The 18,801-nt window shown below is 39.8% G+C and overlaps 2 protein-coding genes across 2 annotated transcripts in view; one reads left to right on the forward strand and one right to left on the reverse strand.

Moving 5' to 3' along the window:
- LOC120052476 (long-chain-fatty-acid--CoA ligase ACSBG2-like) overlaps nucleotides 1–6,991 on the reverse strand; it is a 48,917-nt gene extending 41,926 nt beyond the window's left edge. Inside the window, exon 1 of the mRNA XM_038999410.1 lies at nucleotides 6,871–6,991. The gene's annotated coding sequence lies outside the window, so the exon portion shown is untranslated. The remainder of the gene's footprint in view (nucleotides 1–6,870) is intronic.
- Nucleotides 6,992–8,395: 1,404 nt separating this feature from the next.
- Nucleotides 8,396–18,801, forward strand: part of LOC120052477 (DNA-binding protein RFX2-like) — a 59,952-nt gene continuing 49,546 nt past the window's right edge. The window contains exon 1 of the mRNA XM_038999411.1: nucleotides 8,396–8,518. The gene's annotated coding sequence lies outside the window, so the exon portion shown is untranslated. The remainder of the gene's footprint in view (nucleotides 8,519–18,801) is intronic.

Consider the following 18,801-nt stretch of genomic DNA (forward strand, 5'->3'; position numbering starts at 1 on the left):
TGCATTCTTCCATCACATGTGAAGTGCACTCTTCCATCACATGTTCAGCTGATTCTCAAGATCTTGCACACTAATGAGATGCTACATGCTTTCTGGTAAGTTGATTACAATACTGGGTGGGGTGAATATATTTTATAAATGACATACATTATCTTTTGTTAAGTAGTAAATAGTAGCCTACAGCAAAATGTGTTTAAATCATTTCCAACTTGTTAACAATTTCTGCTAGTTAGTTTTTGCTACAATGTGGGTTTTAGCTTGCTTGAGCCTGCTAAATGAGGAGTGTTAAATTCACCTATTTCCATACATGTTTCATTTTAAAAAATTTCTTACAAAAAGGAGTTGTTTAATCTAACTGCTTAACTATTTATCTGTACATGGAATTCTATTTGAGGGTTTTTTAATAAAAAATGTTCACTCATCTTTACAGGAAAATGACACGTGCACTAACTGATGTGTGGAGACATTTCACTGCAGCTAATGTAGAAGGAAAAGCTGTGTACATTTGCAAATACTGTGAAGAATGCAACAAAGATGGAGAATCATCAGGCCAAGTGCATAAAGTTCCCTCAGCGCTCACAACAAGCAACCTCTGACAAAAGTCCCTCTACTTCTATTCGAGGTGAAAATGATGAATCAGACACCTTATCGATAGCAACAGCTCATGGTCCTCCTTGAATCAGAAGTTGTTTTTGACTCAATGGAGGAAAGTAGTCAGAGAAATGCTGATGAATGTCATGCAAGAGCTGTGTATGCAACCTGTTCACCTCTGATGCTCACAGGCAATGTGTATTGGAAGAGATTTCTGAACGTTCTTCACCTAGCATACACCCCTCCAACCAGACATGCGTTATCTACTAATTTGCTGGATGCAGAGTTCAACAGAGTTCAAGTGAAGGTCAAGCAAATCATAGAGAAAGCAGACTATTGCAATCATCTCTGATGGGTGGTCGAATGTTCGTGGGCAAGGAATAATTAACTACATAATCTCCACCCCTCAACCAGTATTCTACAAGAGAACAGACACAGCGGTCTATACATTGCAGATGAGCTGAAGGCAGTCATTATTGACCTTGGACCACAGAAGGTATTTGCACTGGTGACAGAATGCTGCCTGGTCATGAAGGCTGCTTAGTCATGTCACACCCATTGGCTGTGCTGCTCATGCATTGAATCTGCTCCTCAAGGACATCATGGCACTGAAAACAATGGATACACTCTACAAGAGAGCCAAGGAAATGGTTAGGTACGTGAAGGGTCATCAAGTTATCAGAAATCTACCTCACCAAGCAAAGTGAGAAGAAGAATAAGCGCACCACATTGAAGCTGCCCAGCGTTGTCATGTTTGACAGTCTCCTGGAAGGGAAGGAGTCTCTCCAAGAAATGGCCCTATCCCAGTCTGCTGATATGGACAGCCCTATCAAGAGGATCCTCCTGGATGATGCATTTTGAGAGGTAAGCAGCCTGAAACTCCTGAAACCTATAGCAGTTGCCATTGCATGGATTGAGGAAGACAATGCCATCCTGTCTGATGTTCAGACTCTACTTGCAGATGTAAGAGAAGAAATCCCTACTGCCCTGCCCACTTCACTGTTGCTCCAAGCAGAGGAAACTGCAGTTCTGAAATACATCAAAAAGCGTGAAGACTTCTGCCTGAAGCCCATACACACCGCAGCATACATGTTGGACCCCAAGTATGCTGGCAAGATAATCCTTTCTGATAATCCTTTCTTTCTCAACAAGGCCTATGGTGTCATCACCACCGTGTCTCGCCACCTTGGCCCGGATGAGGGCATGGTTCTTGGCAGTCTTCGAAGGTACACCTCCATGCAAGGGCTTTGGGATGGAGATGCAGTATGGCAGTCGTACCAACATATCTCATCAGCCACCTGGTGGAGCTGAGGCTCTTTCCCCTGTTGCCTCCATCCTCCTCCAAATCCCAACAACATCAGCCGCCTCAGAGCGCAACTGGTCCTTGTTTGGGAACACACACACCAAAGCACGCAACAGGCTGATCAATACAAGGGTTGAAAAATTGGTGGCCTTCCGGGCAAATTTGAGGCTTTTTAGGCTGACAGCGAGGCATCTTCAACATGGTTGGAAAGTGACAGTAAAGATGAGGCCTCAGGGTCTGATGTTCAAGAGGTGGACATTGAGGATGTCCAGGGAGAAGACATGGAAGCCTGAGAGGAAGATAACCAAAACTTTAGTTTCCAGACTATCATTTTACTGATGCATGTTGAAAAATATTTTTGGGAGATCCGATGGATCATTGTGGATCATTCAATATTCCCTTTCTTTTGTTGTTCAGTGAAATCATCCCATGTGAAGTCAACTCAATTAAAAGTTCAATTCATAACTACATTTGGGAAAAGAATTATATTGGAAGTATTTAATCATTTGCAATTATGTCTACTTATTATAAGGTAAAATGTTTGTTTCGGTCTCCATATGATATGGTAAATATATCCAATGCAATTTTTTTTTTTTTGAAATGGTATTAATATGAATTTGCATATATTCCCATTAATTCCCACAGAAAGTTTCCACCTCTGAATATTCCCCAAAATGTGCAACCCTACAAGCAGGCCACAAAAAGTAATCAAACCAGAGTTAGTTTTACACATGGATGCTAAAATTATGGGTAATGACTCAGGACAATCAATTCTGCTTGGCAGCTCATTCCTGTATTTCTAGTTTGCAGAGACAGGGCCTGATAATACAGAAAATCAAAAAGAGAATGTTTTCCTCCAGAGGATGTCAGTCTATAGTGGAAGAGAAAGTTGTGCAGAAATGTTTTAGTAGACATTTTAAATTTCCTCCTCTGCAGTAAATAGCCTGAATTTGCACCAATGTGGAAGGTCTAGCCAGTTCCGTGGCTTGAGTAGGTTAGAGCCCACTTTGCTTTGAAACTACCATCCCTCACTCACATAACTCAGTCAAAGTAACCAACTCTAACGAAAAATGACAAGCAGCGATGTTTGTAAGTCAATTTGTAAGTTATATCCCGTGGCAACAAGATGAAGTACAAAACAAATCAATGCAGTTTACCTATTCTGTTCCAGACAGGGCTGCCTTGGAGCTGAAACACCGACTCCGGATTGTACTATTAATTTGAGATAAACAAATTTCCTCACCTAAAATGAATAGTCTTAGCGGGAATCCCCCTCCTAGGGAAGTTCACAATGCAAAAAGGAAACAGGGAAGTACCCCACTTTCAAACTGAATGACCAAGGAAAGTAAAACCAAATTGTTTTGGAACTATTGAACTCAGACTTAAAGCACATCGGATGTGGAAAATGTGGTAGTGACTGTTTGAATAAATTAATTTTGCAGAGGGTTATTGCTAGTGTTTTTACAATAACAGAATTGACTTCAATACCACTGCAAAAAAGGCATAATAAAACGTAATGTTCTTTATTTCACCGATCACATTCTTAAGTAGCATACGGTAATCCCCAGTAACATGTTTGTTTTCAAGTACAAAACAACCGGAGCCTTGAGTCACTCACTGTCGTGCAGCATGCGCCAGGTGATCTAATTACCGTATGATATTCACTACAAAATGTTTTCCAGCTAGATATCTTATAACTATTAAGTTAACTGTCTAAAATGTGCTAAAATGCTCTGCAGTTGTGCATTTGGTTTGCTAATTTAGTAGCTAGTTAGCTATCTAGCTAAGTGGCTAGCTGGCTTCTTCCAAAATCAAGCACTTTCTTGGTAACAGCAGAGAACCCTCTCCTGGATCAAGTGCCTTGCTGGCTAATATTTGTTTTGTGCGTGCAGCAAACTACGTAGCATTTTTGAGTTACTTGTATAGTTTAGGTCAGAAACTGTACTAAATGTTCGCAATGCGCTTGTTCACATACGAGGATTCCTTAGTACTTGTTAGTATTCTGGTAAGTGACGTTTTTAGGGCCTCCTTTACGTTTGAAAAAATAAAATAGTGCTTCTTGTGTGCACTACGGGTAATATCGTATATCCCAGGATGGCACAGGCACAGTATGAAGGTATGGACATCTGGATACCGCCAAACCCTAACCGAAAGTTACAAATTCTAGTACAGAACCATTTTTCATGTTCTAGTATCAAAAAAAGTAACAGTTTCAAAATACCATGCAACACTAGTTAGTAGAGGTCGACCGATTAATCGGAATGGACGATTAATTAGGGCCGATTACAAGTTTTCATAACAATCGGAAATCGGTAATTATGTTTTTTTTTTGTTACACCTTTATTTAACTAGGCAAGTCAGTTAAGAACACATTCTTACTTTCAATGACGGCCTAGGAACGGTGGGTTAACTGCCTTGTTCAGGGGCAGAACGACAGATTTTTACCTTGTCAGCTCAGGGATTCAATCTTGCAACATTACGGTTAACTAGTCCAACGCTCTAAGCACCTGCCTCACGAGGAGCCCGCCTGTTACGCGAATGCAGTAAGAACCCAAGGTAAGTTGCTAGCTATCATTAAACTTATCTTATAAAAATCAATCAATCATAATCACTAGTTATAACTACACATGGTTGATGATATTACTAGTTTATCTAGCGTTGCATATAATCGATGCAGTGCGCATTTGCGAAAAAGGACTGTCGTTGCTCCAACGTGTACCTAACCATAAACATCAATGCCTTTCTGAAAATCAATACACAGAAGTATATATTTTTTAACCTGCATATTTATCTAAAAGAATTCCAGGTTAGCAGGAAATATTAACCAGATGAAATTGTGTCACTTCTCTTGCGTTCATTGCACACAGAGTCAGGGTATATGCAACAGTTTGGGCCGCCTGGCTCATTACGAACTAATTTGCCAGAATTTTACGTAATTATGACATAACATTGAAGGTTGTACAATGTAACAGGAATATTTAGACTGATGGATGCCACCCGTTAGATAAAATACGGAACGGTTCCGTATTTCACTGAAAGAATAAATGTTTTGTTTTCGAGATGATAGTTTCCGGATTCGACCATATTAATGACCTAAGGCTCGTATTTCTGTGTGTTATTATGTTATAATTAAGTCTATGATTTGATAGAGCAGTCTGACTGAGCGATGGTGGGCACCAGCAGGCTCGTAAGCATTCATTCAAACAGCACTTTCGTGCGTTTTGCCAGCAGCTCTGCTGTTTATGAATTCAAGCCTATCAACTCCCGAGATTAGGCTGGTGTATTCGATGTGAAATGAGTAGCTAGGTAGCGGGGTGCGCGCTAATAGCGTTTCAAACGAGATAAAAATGTATGACAATGTAATGAGACGGACACTTTTTACATCATGTAGGTTTCTATGATCAAATAGCCTAACCTAATTGGAGCTCAATAAAATAAATGCACTGTCATGTTAACAAAACATTGTAAAACACCTTTTTTTGGTGTTTTACAAACGGTAGGCTTACCACAGATGGGACTGCACCTCAGTAAATCCAGAAAATACTTATTTTCAACGTCTGGGAAAATGTATTTTAAAAACACCTTTTCAACATAATTTTGCTTTACTGGGACTTTTGGTTTTGCGAGGGGCGCCAGCCCTGAAACATCCACACAGTTTTTATAGTAAATACATGTAATTTAACCATAAAAATGTATTACCTGTTAATGTGACCCTCCTGTAGGTTCACTCCAATCCCTGTTGTAATTAACCTGATTCAGCTTATAACCAGCTAATTAGTCAGGTGCGCTAGAGTGGGGTTGGAGTGAAAACCTACAGGACAGTAGCTCTCCAGGAACAGGGTTGGAAAGCCCTATACTATATGTAGTCCATGTATCTGATGCGGTCTGACCAAGAGTACGACATGCCATACTCTTTTTGGCCAGACAGCATCACACATGGCCTACACATACTGAGACAGAGGGGTGCCGTTTCGATCGCTGAGATGCATTACGTGCGATTGATGATTCTGTCTGTGCTCCTCTCCGTCATGTAAATAAATTACCAATATTTAAATACGGTAGGGCAGGCCAGGCCCCCTAATGCCCACCTATTACACTGGCTCTGGATATATATATTTTGGGGGTTTTATGAACTGAAAGCAACTAGTTTGCAGTGTTGAGTGAAATACATTTAGTTCCAACTAGAAATGTAACTACATTTCACTGTAGTTTGGTGGTAGTTGACCTAAATTCAACTCTTGGTAGTGTTTTCAGTAGTTAATGACTTTTTACTTCGGTTAACATCTGATTCCAGAGTGTTCAATTCATGCAATCTATTATATTTCAGACTTAGATATGATAATTTCTCACGAAGTATTTTGGATGTAGTGCACTACTTTCTCAAAGTAACTTCAGTTAAGTAAACTATAGTTTTGTTAAGGGTAGCTTTAATGAAGCTTAACTTCCAGTTTGAAGTAATTGATCGCTTGGTCAACTATACATTTTCAGAGTAGCTTCCCAACACTGAGTTTGACATAGAATGACACGCATCTACTCGCTGTTGGTTAACTGGCCGAACTACCGGCAAAGACGGAATAGAAATTCCTCGAATATCTCTTCTACCGGAAAGTTACCTAGCTGATTAGCTAACGTTAGCAAAGGCTGTCAAGCCAGCCGTCGCGTGCTAACAAAAGTAATGTTACCTAGAACAGTGGCTAATTGTAGCTAAGGTTAACCAAATTAGCTTCAAAGTTTAAATATCCCCGTTTCAATTAAGATTTTCCATTTCAATTAAGAGCATCATCGTGAACAAAAACTATAGCTCTTCTCTATCTGTAACTACCGCCTGGTAAACTAGCCAGCTATAGTAACGTTCGCTACACAATTTCTGAGTCAGCATCACGCGTTCAACACCGCTATCGTTAGTTAACTTGTGTTTTCAAAAATTATTCGCTAGTAAGTCTACGAAAATAATGTTTGATAATGTTAGCCCTTACCGTCAATACAAAACAATCAACCTTTTTCCTGCTGGTAACTTCAGCGTTGCAAACTTTGGCGCTGAAGTTGTTGATTAGGGAATACAGACACGTGAACTTCACTAGCCCTGAGCTTCAAGTGTGCGCGTACTGATTCTTTGTGAGGAGAATGTGACGTGGCGGAGTTTAATTTGGTAATGTAACTTGAAACTGAAAGATTTGTATCTGACTTAAAAGATCAACGTGTCGTTTGAAATAATTTCCCTATTAGTAGAAAAATGAATAGTGGTGATGAAACCTTTTACATCCACCACACCCAGGGGATGACGTTGTGCCCATAATATTGATAAACGTGTTTCAAATGTGTTTTATTATATTTGTTATATAATCTTGAAATTAGTATGTGGAAACCTACATCCATAAAAACATTTTTGAATGTACTAACATATTGGTCTCTGTGGAGAAAATTCGTGTTTTAAATCCCAGGTGAAATTAGTGTTGATAGTACAAGTAGCCTAGTGGCGGCAGGTAGCCTAGTGGTTAGAACGTTGGACTAGTAACCGGAAGGTTGCAAGTTCAAATCCCCGAGCTGACAAGGTAAAAAACTGTCCTTCTGCCCCTGAACTAGGCATTGAAAGTAATAGTTTGTTCTAAACTGGCTTGCCTAGTAAAATAATAAAGTAGCAATGACTAGAAGAGAGGAGCATATAGAGAGCAATGTCCTATTTGGACTAGAGTTATATTTATATTTATTGCTGATAACAGCATTATTGTTGATTCTTTTTTTGTGTTGACCTTTAAGCAATAAATGCTTTTTTCTTCAGAATTCATTGACATCATTCGCTCATCCATATACTTATATTTACATATATATGTACATTCACCCCTTTATATGTACATATTCTCATTCATCGCTTTTTTCTTCAGAATTCATTGACATCATTCGCTCATCCATATACTTATATTTACATATATATGTACATTCACCCCTTTATATGTACATATTCTCATTCAGAAGATTTGTGTGTATTAGGTAGTTGTTGGGGAATTGTTAGATTACTTGTTAGATATTACTGCACTGTTGGAACTAGAAGCACAAACATTTCGCTACACTCGCATCAACATCTGCTAACCATGTGTATGTGACCAATACATTTGTATTTTATTTGACATCAACAGCTGCACATTAACTTTCTTGTGATATACACTTCTACTCTCTAGCTCTGGCATTACCCAATGAATTAATTACCATAGATGTTTTATAAATTATGTGAATTGTTGCAAGAAACAAATGGCACAAATCTGCAGATTGCTGGATCCTTCACACATATATCTCAAATTCGTGACCAAATGTAAACGTTTGTGGCCTTACCAGAGATTAATAAGGTCAGAGCGCCCTCTAGTGGTCAATTGCCTTAGTGGGCGGAGTCAACGCAGAATTCCCGCCCTCATTTTCTTTTTCTTTTTTTTGCCACTGACGTATGAAGGAGAGGGTAGCAACAGTTGCCTCGAGACTCCCGCACGCCATAGTGACTGTAGCCGTGGAGACAGTTACTTACCAACGGGTGCAACACTCAGCAACAGCAGCAGCAGAAGCAACTGGAACTCAACGAGCAAGTGAGAGAGGGGAAAGAGAGCACAGCCAGGGCAGAACTTATACAAGGCAAAGGTGAATATATCTTTACGGAGTTGAGACGATACCTTTATTCTAATTAGGGATAATGATACTGTGGTGTTGAATGCACGCCAATCTCTCTTTCATACCCTAGTAGATAACGTTACTTTCCCTTCGTCACATCCACCCCACGAATCTTCTGTCAAGCAGCTACCTAACGTTAACTAGCCAGTTAGCTAAGCTAACGTCGTTTACTCTATTCAACGCGATTTCTTGTCTGCCATTTCTATAAGTTTACCCGCAAGTGAACTATCGTATTGCTAACTATTTAGCTAAGTTAGTTCCATATTTGTACACATTTTTCAATTTTTATACACGGGTTTAAACCTTGTGCCAGGTTGTGTGCAGAATGTAATTGTCGGTTTATTCTGCTATCATATGCCTGCTCTGAAGCTGCCAAGCTAGTTAGCTACAAGTTGTACAGTAGCTAGCTAACATTAGCTAAAAGAGCTCATAACATGAACATTTTGTAGAATTTTACTTTGTGGATGTGACTGTCAACTTGCTGAAATGTTGCCTAACTCAATTTAGCTAAGTTAGCTCGATTATTCATGGTACACACCAATTCATTCACCTACTGTACCAACTGTTTATCGCACAGCCAACCGAGTTAACCAACATTAGCTAGCTGCCAGCTGGGTCAGGTAACATAAGCATTAGTCTACCTTAAATAGCTAAGCCTAGCTATTCCAAAATTGAGCGGACAATTATGATGTTTTACCAAAACCCATCTCTAATATCTGATTACTAACTTTGATATACGTTATTAATATTAACTCATGAAGAGACCCATAATAGTGCTGTTAAATTTCGACGTGTTAGCTGAATTAAATAATCAGTCGTTACTCGTTCAACTTTTTAAACATGGAACAGTGGCGCGAGCTCATCTCCAATAGCTCACTAACAGTGAGTAGTCGTTATTTGCTAGCTATGTTTATTACCTATCCTGTTACACAACAACAAACGGAAAGCTTGCCAGCTTACTGGTTACATCAAATTCAGGGTGCCTGGGTACCACTGTTGTGTCGATCTCGTTTTGGGAAAGGGGTGCATTGATGGAACAGTTTATTTGGCATGCTTTTTTTGTTTTAGTAGGAGGCTGTGTAAAAGCTGATTGGACAGCTGTAAGTAGGCTAAGCCAAGGCAAATAGTAATTCTGCTATAACACGTTAATAACCAATAGTAATGCAATTACCGAATCATATTCTTAGCTAACTACACATATTTCCCTATTTTCTACACCTACGATTACCAAAAAGATGTAACAGCTAGGTGGTGCTATGATAGTTATTCCTCCTCAGTGGTTCTTTTCTAAATAGTGGCTAATTATTTTGAATAGTTTAATATAGTTATCCCATGTGAAATTTGAGACGTTATCACATTTTTGAAACAAATATACTTATTATTTGTTATACCATTCAGCTGAATGTGGAACCCTAAACTGCCCCAGATCAAAAAATCTCAAAGAATCAGATGGACATCAGGAGACATTGACTTTAACATCTTGACTCCGCTCGTCTGACCTCAGTCCAATTTTCTAGGAACAGTTCATCACCATTCACCAAGGTGATGTTACACTTGTTCAACAGAGCCAGGGCAGTTGATGAGTTCTATCCAAGATAGTGACATTTTGGGGCTGCAGGTCGCCTAGTGGTTAGAGCGTTGGGCCAGTAACCGAAGGGTTGCTGGATTGAATCCCCAAGCGGACATGGTAAAAATCTGTCTTTCTGCCCCTGAACAAGGCAGTTAACTCACTGTTCCCCGGTAGGTTGTCATTGTAAATAAGAATTTGTTCTTAGCTGACTTGCCTAGTTAAATTAAAAAAATATTGTCCAGGTGTCAGTTCTCATTAGGTGTGCTATATAATTATCTTTAGAGCCGAGTGCCCATACCAGTGAAAACCATGAGGATAATAGGCACGGAAGTGGTTAATGCAATGACTACAGTGAAGCCCTTCTCTCTACTCTGATATTGCATTAATTTCTTGTCTAATAATTTGTCTGCACTGACAATTTATATGCAGTTTGGTTGGGGTGCCTTTTCAATTTTTTATTTTTTTGGGTCTCTAGTCCCCACTGAGTTCATCCTGATCTAATGACAGCTGTCAGACGCTCCTTTGTGAGACCTGTTTGCTGTAGTGGCAACAGTTCTTAATAATCTTTGTCGCATCAAAATGCACTCTTTTAATTAACAATTTTAATTAAAATATCTGTTTTCTGGTAATGGAATACACCATCACAGGTGCACTTCCACATAGGATGCCTCTTCCCAGGCAGAGAACTGAATGATTCATGTTGAGATGTATTATTGATGAAGCCCAATACCTGTTTCCTTTCATCTGAAATGGGGAGTATATTTTGTGTATTTTCATTATCCAGCCTGTATATTTATGAGAGTTAGGTTGATGGTGGCTTTTTGAGTGCCATCTGTTAATGGGTCTTTTGTTGAAGGTTGTTAGCCTGCTACTCCACTAAATAGGCCTATAGGGACTGTGCTCATAAAGTTTCCTTCAAAATGAAGTTTCTTGCAGTCTAATCCTTATTTTACTAATACACCCTGATCTTGAGTAAGGATAAAATCAATGTTTAAGGGATTACTGCACTTGTTTTGACAAAGTAGCCTACTTCTGAAAGAATCTAGCTTTGATTGGTCTACAAAGAAATAATGTCCCTGAACCTCCATGCAGACAGAATCTGATCATGCTGCTGTTATGTTTACATGGCAACTTGATATATAAATACACCTAAAGTCATGGAAAGAGAGTGGATGGGGTGGGCCAGGGGGTAACGTGTTATTCTTTTAAAAGTCAGTGTTTTTAATCAGGTTATTTTCATCTCCCTGGATGTGGCGGGCGTACATAGTTTTGGCTTGCAGAGGCAGGTCAAGTGGAAAAGGTGCTCAATAGAGGAGAGTAATACGGAATGGAAAGAAGCTGGCACTGACTAGTTAAACCCATTCTGAGGTTTTGTACTGATTGTGTTTTGGGAAGTGGGTCTTTCTTGTGCTCCATTGAAAATGATATGTTTCCTCTTGAGTTGCCTTCTTAATCAACAAACATCAAAACCCTTTTTAAGGCATGCTCAAGCAACAACAAAAAACGTTTGGATCAGTTGAAAGAATACATGCTGTTTGAGTTTAGTGGGTAACTTTAAACATATATTTTCTTTTGGTCTGCCAGTGGCTTCATTATTGACACAGCCTGCAGCCTGTGATTGTGGTCATGCTTCGGTGCCTCCCAGCGATGAATGCCACTGTGACCTGTGATTCACCACTGCCGCCTGTGGTCCAGGTTTAGTCCTGTCTGTACTCTTCCTATGGACCCCTGTCCTAAGTATCCACTTTGGCGTTGCTTTTGTGGTTGTTTTAGCAGTGTCCACAGTAACCCTATACCATATTGAGGTTTTAAGGGACTCGTCCCTGGTACAATGCAGCTCTCAAATGGACAGCTGCAATGGTCCCTGTGGGTGGGGGGGGGGGGGGGGGTCAAATGTCCACTGTGTGTATGTGTTCATGCTGTATTTAGCTAATCTGGATGAGGTCCAGCCCTGAGGAGAGGCGCTCAGTCTAATACCCGGCCAATCGCTGCCTGTTATTGAGAGTCTGCACAAACTCAGACCACTTCATAGAAGCAATTCTGCATGTCGCAAATTAACAACATTAACATAAGAACAGAATTTTTTCAAAGAATTGTAATCACGACAGAGTAGGCTAATCTCGATTGCAGGCAATGGTTCACTGCTGGAGCATTTGCCAGATCTCAATCAATGTGTGGTGCTTATGGCCCATTTTTTGGACACGAGTTATCAGCCATTAAATTATTTTTGTAACTTTTGATTCGCATACTATTTTAAAAGCCAATAATTGGCGCAGTAGCAGCAGTGTGCCTAATTTATGTAGATGTCATCACTGTTGTTTTTACAGTTATGGTGTTAAGATCCAAGAGCATTTAAAATTTGAATTCGTCCTTGCTGTGCTTACTGAGCCATCTGGTCTCTGTACATTTGATTATCCGACATTAACTCTGTTTTTAATGAGATTTGCCAAACCTCCAGTCAGAAATGTCATGAATTCACTGAACAGAGCAGAGGCACACAGAAGATGAATACCTTTGGGGAGTTGTTAATGTGTACATGGGAAGTAATAGTGTGGCGGTTTTCTACATAAGAAAGGGGCAGTTTTTCCTCTGTTATTACAGTTAACTCCGTTAACTCAGCCACCACTTGGAAATTCTTTAATCTCAAGTGTCCATGTGCAGTAAATCTGTTTTGTCTTGCAGACAGTGTTAAGTTGTCGACACAGGTAGTGCAGTTTGGAAATCACAAAGTAGGCTTTTGTCTCCAAGCTACTGAGAAAGTCTCACCAAGTACAAAAAAAGTTGCCCATGATTGGCTCTCAGTAGCAACAGGTTAAAACTTGTTGTGGAATGAAATGTTTTTCAGTTGTTTTCACTCTCACGTCATCAGGGGCATTCTTTACATTCCACCTGGTTTGTATCATAGCTACACAACTGCCACAAACAGCAGACGGGGTTTTGACATTTGCATCACAATGATGCCCCCCCCCCCCCAACTTTTTTCCAGCAAGGGACAGTTGACCTCCCCCAACCCTCTCCACTTTCTCTCTCTAGTTCTTTTCTTTTGTGGAATTTTCCTTAGGCAAAATATTTATTTTATGTCGACGTTTTCATTTCTCATTTTAAAAAAGCAACAAGTATGTACGCATTACTGTACATCGCGTTTAGTAAATGCGTTTGATAATTGGCATATATTATATATTATAACAAGTATAACCATGAACTTGCTTTAAAATAGTAACTGTCCATTGAGAAGAGATTTTCTTAGATTTGTGAGCAGGCTACTTACTGTTTCTTTGAGGTCTGTGTTTGTCTGCAGGGCTGCACTTCAGAAGCCATTCAATAAGATGATTTGACAAGGAACAGGGGCAGAGGAGGCTCGCAGGTGTAAGGCTTCCTGGGTTTAGTGCTGAAAGTGGGCTGTGGTGGTCATGAAATTTTGTCAGACGGTGATTGTCAAGCAAATAACTTCCGGTGTCACGGTAATTGACTGTTAATTAACATAAACACATTTAGCATCTCCTGGCTTCCACCTATATCCTACAAGCCACAGATGGAACATCTACATTTAAAAAAGTCCAATATATCCATTTAATATAACCTACACCATCACAATAAATTATTTATTTTATACACGTCTAAAGAAACATGATATGAATAAAATGTTGTCTATTTCAGAAGAACAGAATAGCATACTCTGAGTTGTCCTTATGTTAGGCCCTGATCTGGCTATGCCAAATTGCTGTGGGCTACACTAGTTCATTTAGCTTAGAATTGCATGGCATTATTTTATAGTATGAAGAATACAATTGAACAAAGCTGAATAAAATAGAAAGGATATTTTCCCCAAATTATTTGAGGGAGTGCGCACATGCGGCTATTCTGTGTTGAACGGTTAACAAAGAAACAGGTCCTCCTATTTGCTTAATTTAGAGTTATTTATGCAACTTTAGTTGTGATACAAACGCTAGGCTATATGTTTTGACTTTTAATACATTCTAAGGCTGCATGATGCCACTAATGATTATTAGAAAAAATTATCATGAAAGGCATGAGCTCTGCTTTGTTTTTTTTGCATGGGCTGCACAATCTCTCTCTGCATCAGTCTCTCATTCACATTTTGACAAGCACTTGATAATGCCCCGAATTTCCCGGCAGCATCCCCTTTGTGTGGCCGTAATGCCCCCTAAAAAATCCATGCCCTTTGCAACCAGTGGCCGTTGTGCCCTTGGGCTGAATATAATAATTATAATTCTCTTCTCCCGGCTGCATGTTCTGAAGCACCTCTCACTCACATGGCTCTCTCAGATAGCTCAATTCTTATTAGCCAATGCCCGTCACGTGATCGGGTCCTTCTCACAGGCTACAGGGGAAGACGGACACATCGGGGACGCAACTGCGCACGTCCTTATCGAATTCTTAGGCGCCTATTGAAGATGTTGGAAGAACTGTCCACATTTACTTTTTGTCAGCCAACAAGATGAGTAGGCCTAACGAACAGCAAAGCACTAGCCTATGTCATTCTACTATCCCCCATAGTACAAAGGTTTACCCATTCTGTGCGAGATAAATATTCCAAACATAGTCTGGAACAGTTGTGGGATGCGATAGATCCCAAATTAATACAACCACTCGCATCAAAAAAACTTTTAAAAGCAATGAGGCTGACGCAACAGATCAGAACGTTTATCTTAAAATGTTGATAAACTATTAGGCTATTTCTTCACATTATAAGCGCAGCAGTGCACACACGGCTGTAGAAAATGTTCCAAAATGCAAATGTTCCAAAATGCAATCAATTAGTGGGAAAACACCATTCTCAAAAGTGACCGAAAATGCGTTTATGCATGTGATGCTTTTATTACAAAGGAGCATTTTTTTATGGTGAAAAGGATCTTCCCCAAATTTGGAACTCATGCTAGTATGTATGCCAGTTAGGCTCTACACCTGTTGTAAAGCGGATTAATGTGCTTAATTTTAAGAAGTTATTTTGCCACTTTAGTAGTGATACAAAACATATAGGCCTATGGGCTAGGCTACATGAGGTGTACTGCACACAAGCTGGGCATCATTCACAAGTGATAACATGTAATTCACAAATGATAGGCTAATATTGTCACCCATCAAACTAATCTTGATTTAATCTTGTCTTTAAATATACTAAATAATAGATGTGTGAAATTTGTTTGGATTTAGAATGGACCATTATCATGCACCTGTCTCGAAACAGGGGGATGGGAAATAAATATAATCTATTGTCATCTATGCACTTAAATAGCAAATGGAGGACTCTTTTCCCATGGTTAATTTTCATGCCAGCCAGGTAGGCTATACTCCTGTTGTAAAGAGAACCAATATGTTTAATATTGGGAAATTTGAGAAATGGATATAGTAGGCCTAGAACAATAGAAAGCTGATGGGACCCTCCTCTTTTTAATAAAGGCCATCAACTTTGTTTCTCACGCAATTGCATAGCCTATAGAAATGTTGCGCAACATGAGCTCATGGGCTCTCATGAAGTGTTTGATTAGATTTTCGATTACATTTGCAATGATGTCAGAGTGATTACAGGGACAATAGAGTGCTGAGTACCAGGCAGTTAGCAAGTTTGGTAGGTTACTAATAACCATCAGCAGCAACAGTTAGGAGAAGCCTAATTACCGTGACTAAACGGTCACGTGGAATTTGACTGCCGTCATGACCCGTGACTGCCGGTGTGGCGGTAATACGGTCAACGTAACAGCCCTAGCTGAAAGCACACCTCAAATTGTCCACCAGACACATTGTATCATTTTTCTTCCTCGAATCAACATGAACCCATGAATCACAATACCTTGATAAGCCATCCAAAAAGTTCCTTTACCCTCTCTGACACAACAGCCAGTAAGACTACGTTAACTATTTGAAATGTTTTATTTATTAAGAAATTGACATTGACTGATGTCAGATACAACCACACAATCATGTTGTCATGGAGATGTAGTAACCAACACCCATCTTTAATATCTGCTTACTACTAATACGTTCTTAATATCAACTCAGAAAAAGACACATCATATTGCTGTTAGATCTTGGCGTGTTAGCTGAATTAATAGATTATCTTGAACCTTGCTACCACTTAGCAGTCACAGAGATGGTGACCTTGTGATGTTGTATTGTAATAATAAAACAGACTGGTTGAGTCCTATCTGTCAGATAGCAGAAGTGGTCAGCATACTATCCATTGCATGATAAACCATTTATACGTTTTAATGGGGAAACGATTTACTGGGTGACTCATTGGTTTGTTTACTGTATTGCTTGTGAAATCGTATGATCAATTGCTGTGTGTCATGTCTGCATGGAGTGAATCCCCTGCCAAGGAAATGCAGATTCCTCTTGTGAGATAAAACCTGCTACTTTGGTTCAGAGGCCAGGATGATAGCTGGAGCACTACCTCTGCCATCTACTGAGGTCATCTCTCCGGTATCTCTCTGTCTGGAAAAAATTATTCACCCCTGCACAAGAGCCACTGAAAAGAGATCTGAAATACGCTTTGTCTGTTTGACTGCTCTCAGCCTTTCTTCTACAGGCAGTTACCGCTTGCACACTTTAGTCTTTGAAAGTGAAAAGATAATATGCACATCTCGACCGGGAGCTAATGTGGGTTTATATTTAGATATGCCTGGGATGTGATTATGAAAAGTCATAGTCCATGGCTTACTGTGATAGCAAACTTGCAAAGCAGCAGAGACACTGAATTTCTCTGAGCCTGATGTTCATTATGAGTTATCCATAAACCCTTGAATTAAATATTTTCTCAAATTACAGCTGCAAGATTAATCAACCTATGGATATGGGCTTGGATTTCAGGACCAGGTTAACACGTTAGTTAGTCCAGAGCATGATTTTGGATGCTAAAGCAGTTCCTCCTACAGTTTAGGGAAAGTCTGGACCAGGGTTTCCATTAGCCAGTATATGCTTGCTTTGCCCCCCCCCCCCCCCAAAGGAAATAATAATTGAAAAGCCGCTAAAATTGTTGCCGACCAAATTGTTTGGGCGGAAAAAATCCATTGCAAAATAATGCTTTTAATTCACTGATGGAAGTATCAGTCAATGTGCTCTGACTTCAAAGGCAAATATACTTTATATGCTAATAAATCCTCAAGCTGCTTGGAAATTAGTGTCAGGTGAGTGTGTCTCTACTTTTACTCACGCAAAAGTTCCTCATAAGGGACTTCAGCTAAGTACCCCGACTGGACAAAATTGGCGAAGATTGTGTTGATTATCCCCGATTCCAGTTTGCCCGTCGAGAGGGGATTCTTTGTCCAAAACAGGTTAAAGACAGCCTCAAGATCACGCCTTCTTGAGGACAAAGTAACAAGACTGATGCGATTTGCAAGCTGCTCCATGGAGTTGGACAGCTTTGACTTCCTAACAGCAGCAGCTGACAAGGTCTAGTAAATTAGAGGGAAATTATTGTGTTAGTCAGTCCCGGGTTCTAGCAGTTCTGCTGCCACCCCAGGCAAGATCAACGTATGCCGCCCCTGTGTCATATATAGTATAAAGATTTGGAATAGATTGATAGACCAGAGTAGAGTAATGATGTGTATCATGCGCAATTGGTGCATTTCAGTTGAGCTTGTTCAGTAGCACTTGGAAACGAAATATTGTTGGCAACTATTCACAACAGCAAGTTACAATGTTGCAATCACTAGGCAGCCAACTGCCTATAGTAGGAAACAGAGTTGTTATCAATAAGCCACGTATATCACACACATGGTCTAAAATTAACACCCCCCCCCCCCCCCGCCTGCCAAATGCGGGTAGATTTTGGCATTGGCAGGTAAGATGTTGTCTATTTCACCAGCCACATTGGCGGGTGGTCAGGGTTCCACATTGCGAACATTTCACTTGCATTTGTGAATAAAAATAGTCACGTATGATCACATTTATAGTAAAACAAATACTGCAGTAGCTGTTTTCAAAGTATTTCCACCGGTTTGTTTCATAGCTGGTAAATTTCATCGCACAAAGTCAAAGAACTACGAATCCTATATAGCCTATTCCACCTCGCGATGCAACACTGCCTGGCTGGGGGCTGTGCGCACGTGAAGTGCTGAGAGGCCGTGTCTAGACTTGACAGTTCATGGAGCTTTTGTATTCTGATAATGGAGTTCTGATCATAGAATTCCAAACATGTCACGCGTCTACATTTACATTTAAATGTGTCCACCATGTCCATATTGTGTCCGTTAACACGCTATATTCAAATGCCAGTTGGCATTCTAGAAATGGTGGAATATGATGACACAACAGCTGATGGCAGTAGCTAACTTATGTAGCTAAGTAGCCAGCTATCCAGCAAGCAACGCTAAAGGGATTGCAAAGACTTAGCATAACTCTAGCCAAACCGAAAAAGAATCTAAATATTGGCTTGCTGGCTAGCATTTATGAGGCCAGCAAACACGTTCCCCACACGCTAGGAACATATTTCCTCCTATTATATGATTCCATCTGTGTTATTTCATAGTTTTGATGTCTTGACTATTATTCTACAATGTAAAAAAATAAAGAAAAACCCTTGAATGAGTAGGTGTATCCAAACTTTTGACTAGTACTGTAAGTGTCAAGTGTAGACACGACCAGTGAATTATTCATTTTTAGAAGCGCTGCACATAGGCATAAAAGTTGGTTTAATTTACTTAAAACGAAAGACTACTGA

The sequence above is a fragment of the Salvelinus namaycush genome, chromosome 8 (assembly GCF_016432855.1).
Source record: "Salvelinus namaycush isolate Seneca chromosome 8, SaNama_1.0, whole genome shotgun sequence".
NCBI classification, from domain to species: domain Eukaryota; kingdom Metazoa; phylum Chordata; class Actinopteri; order Salmoniformes; family Salmonidae; genus Salvelinus; species Salvelinus namaycush.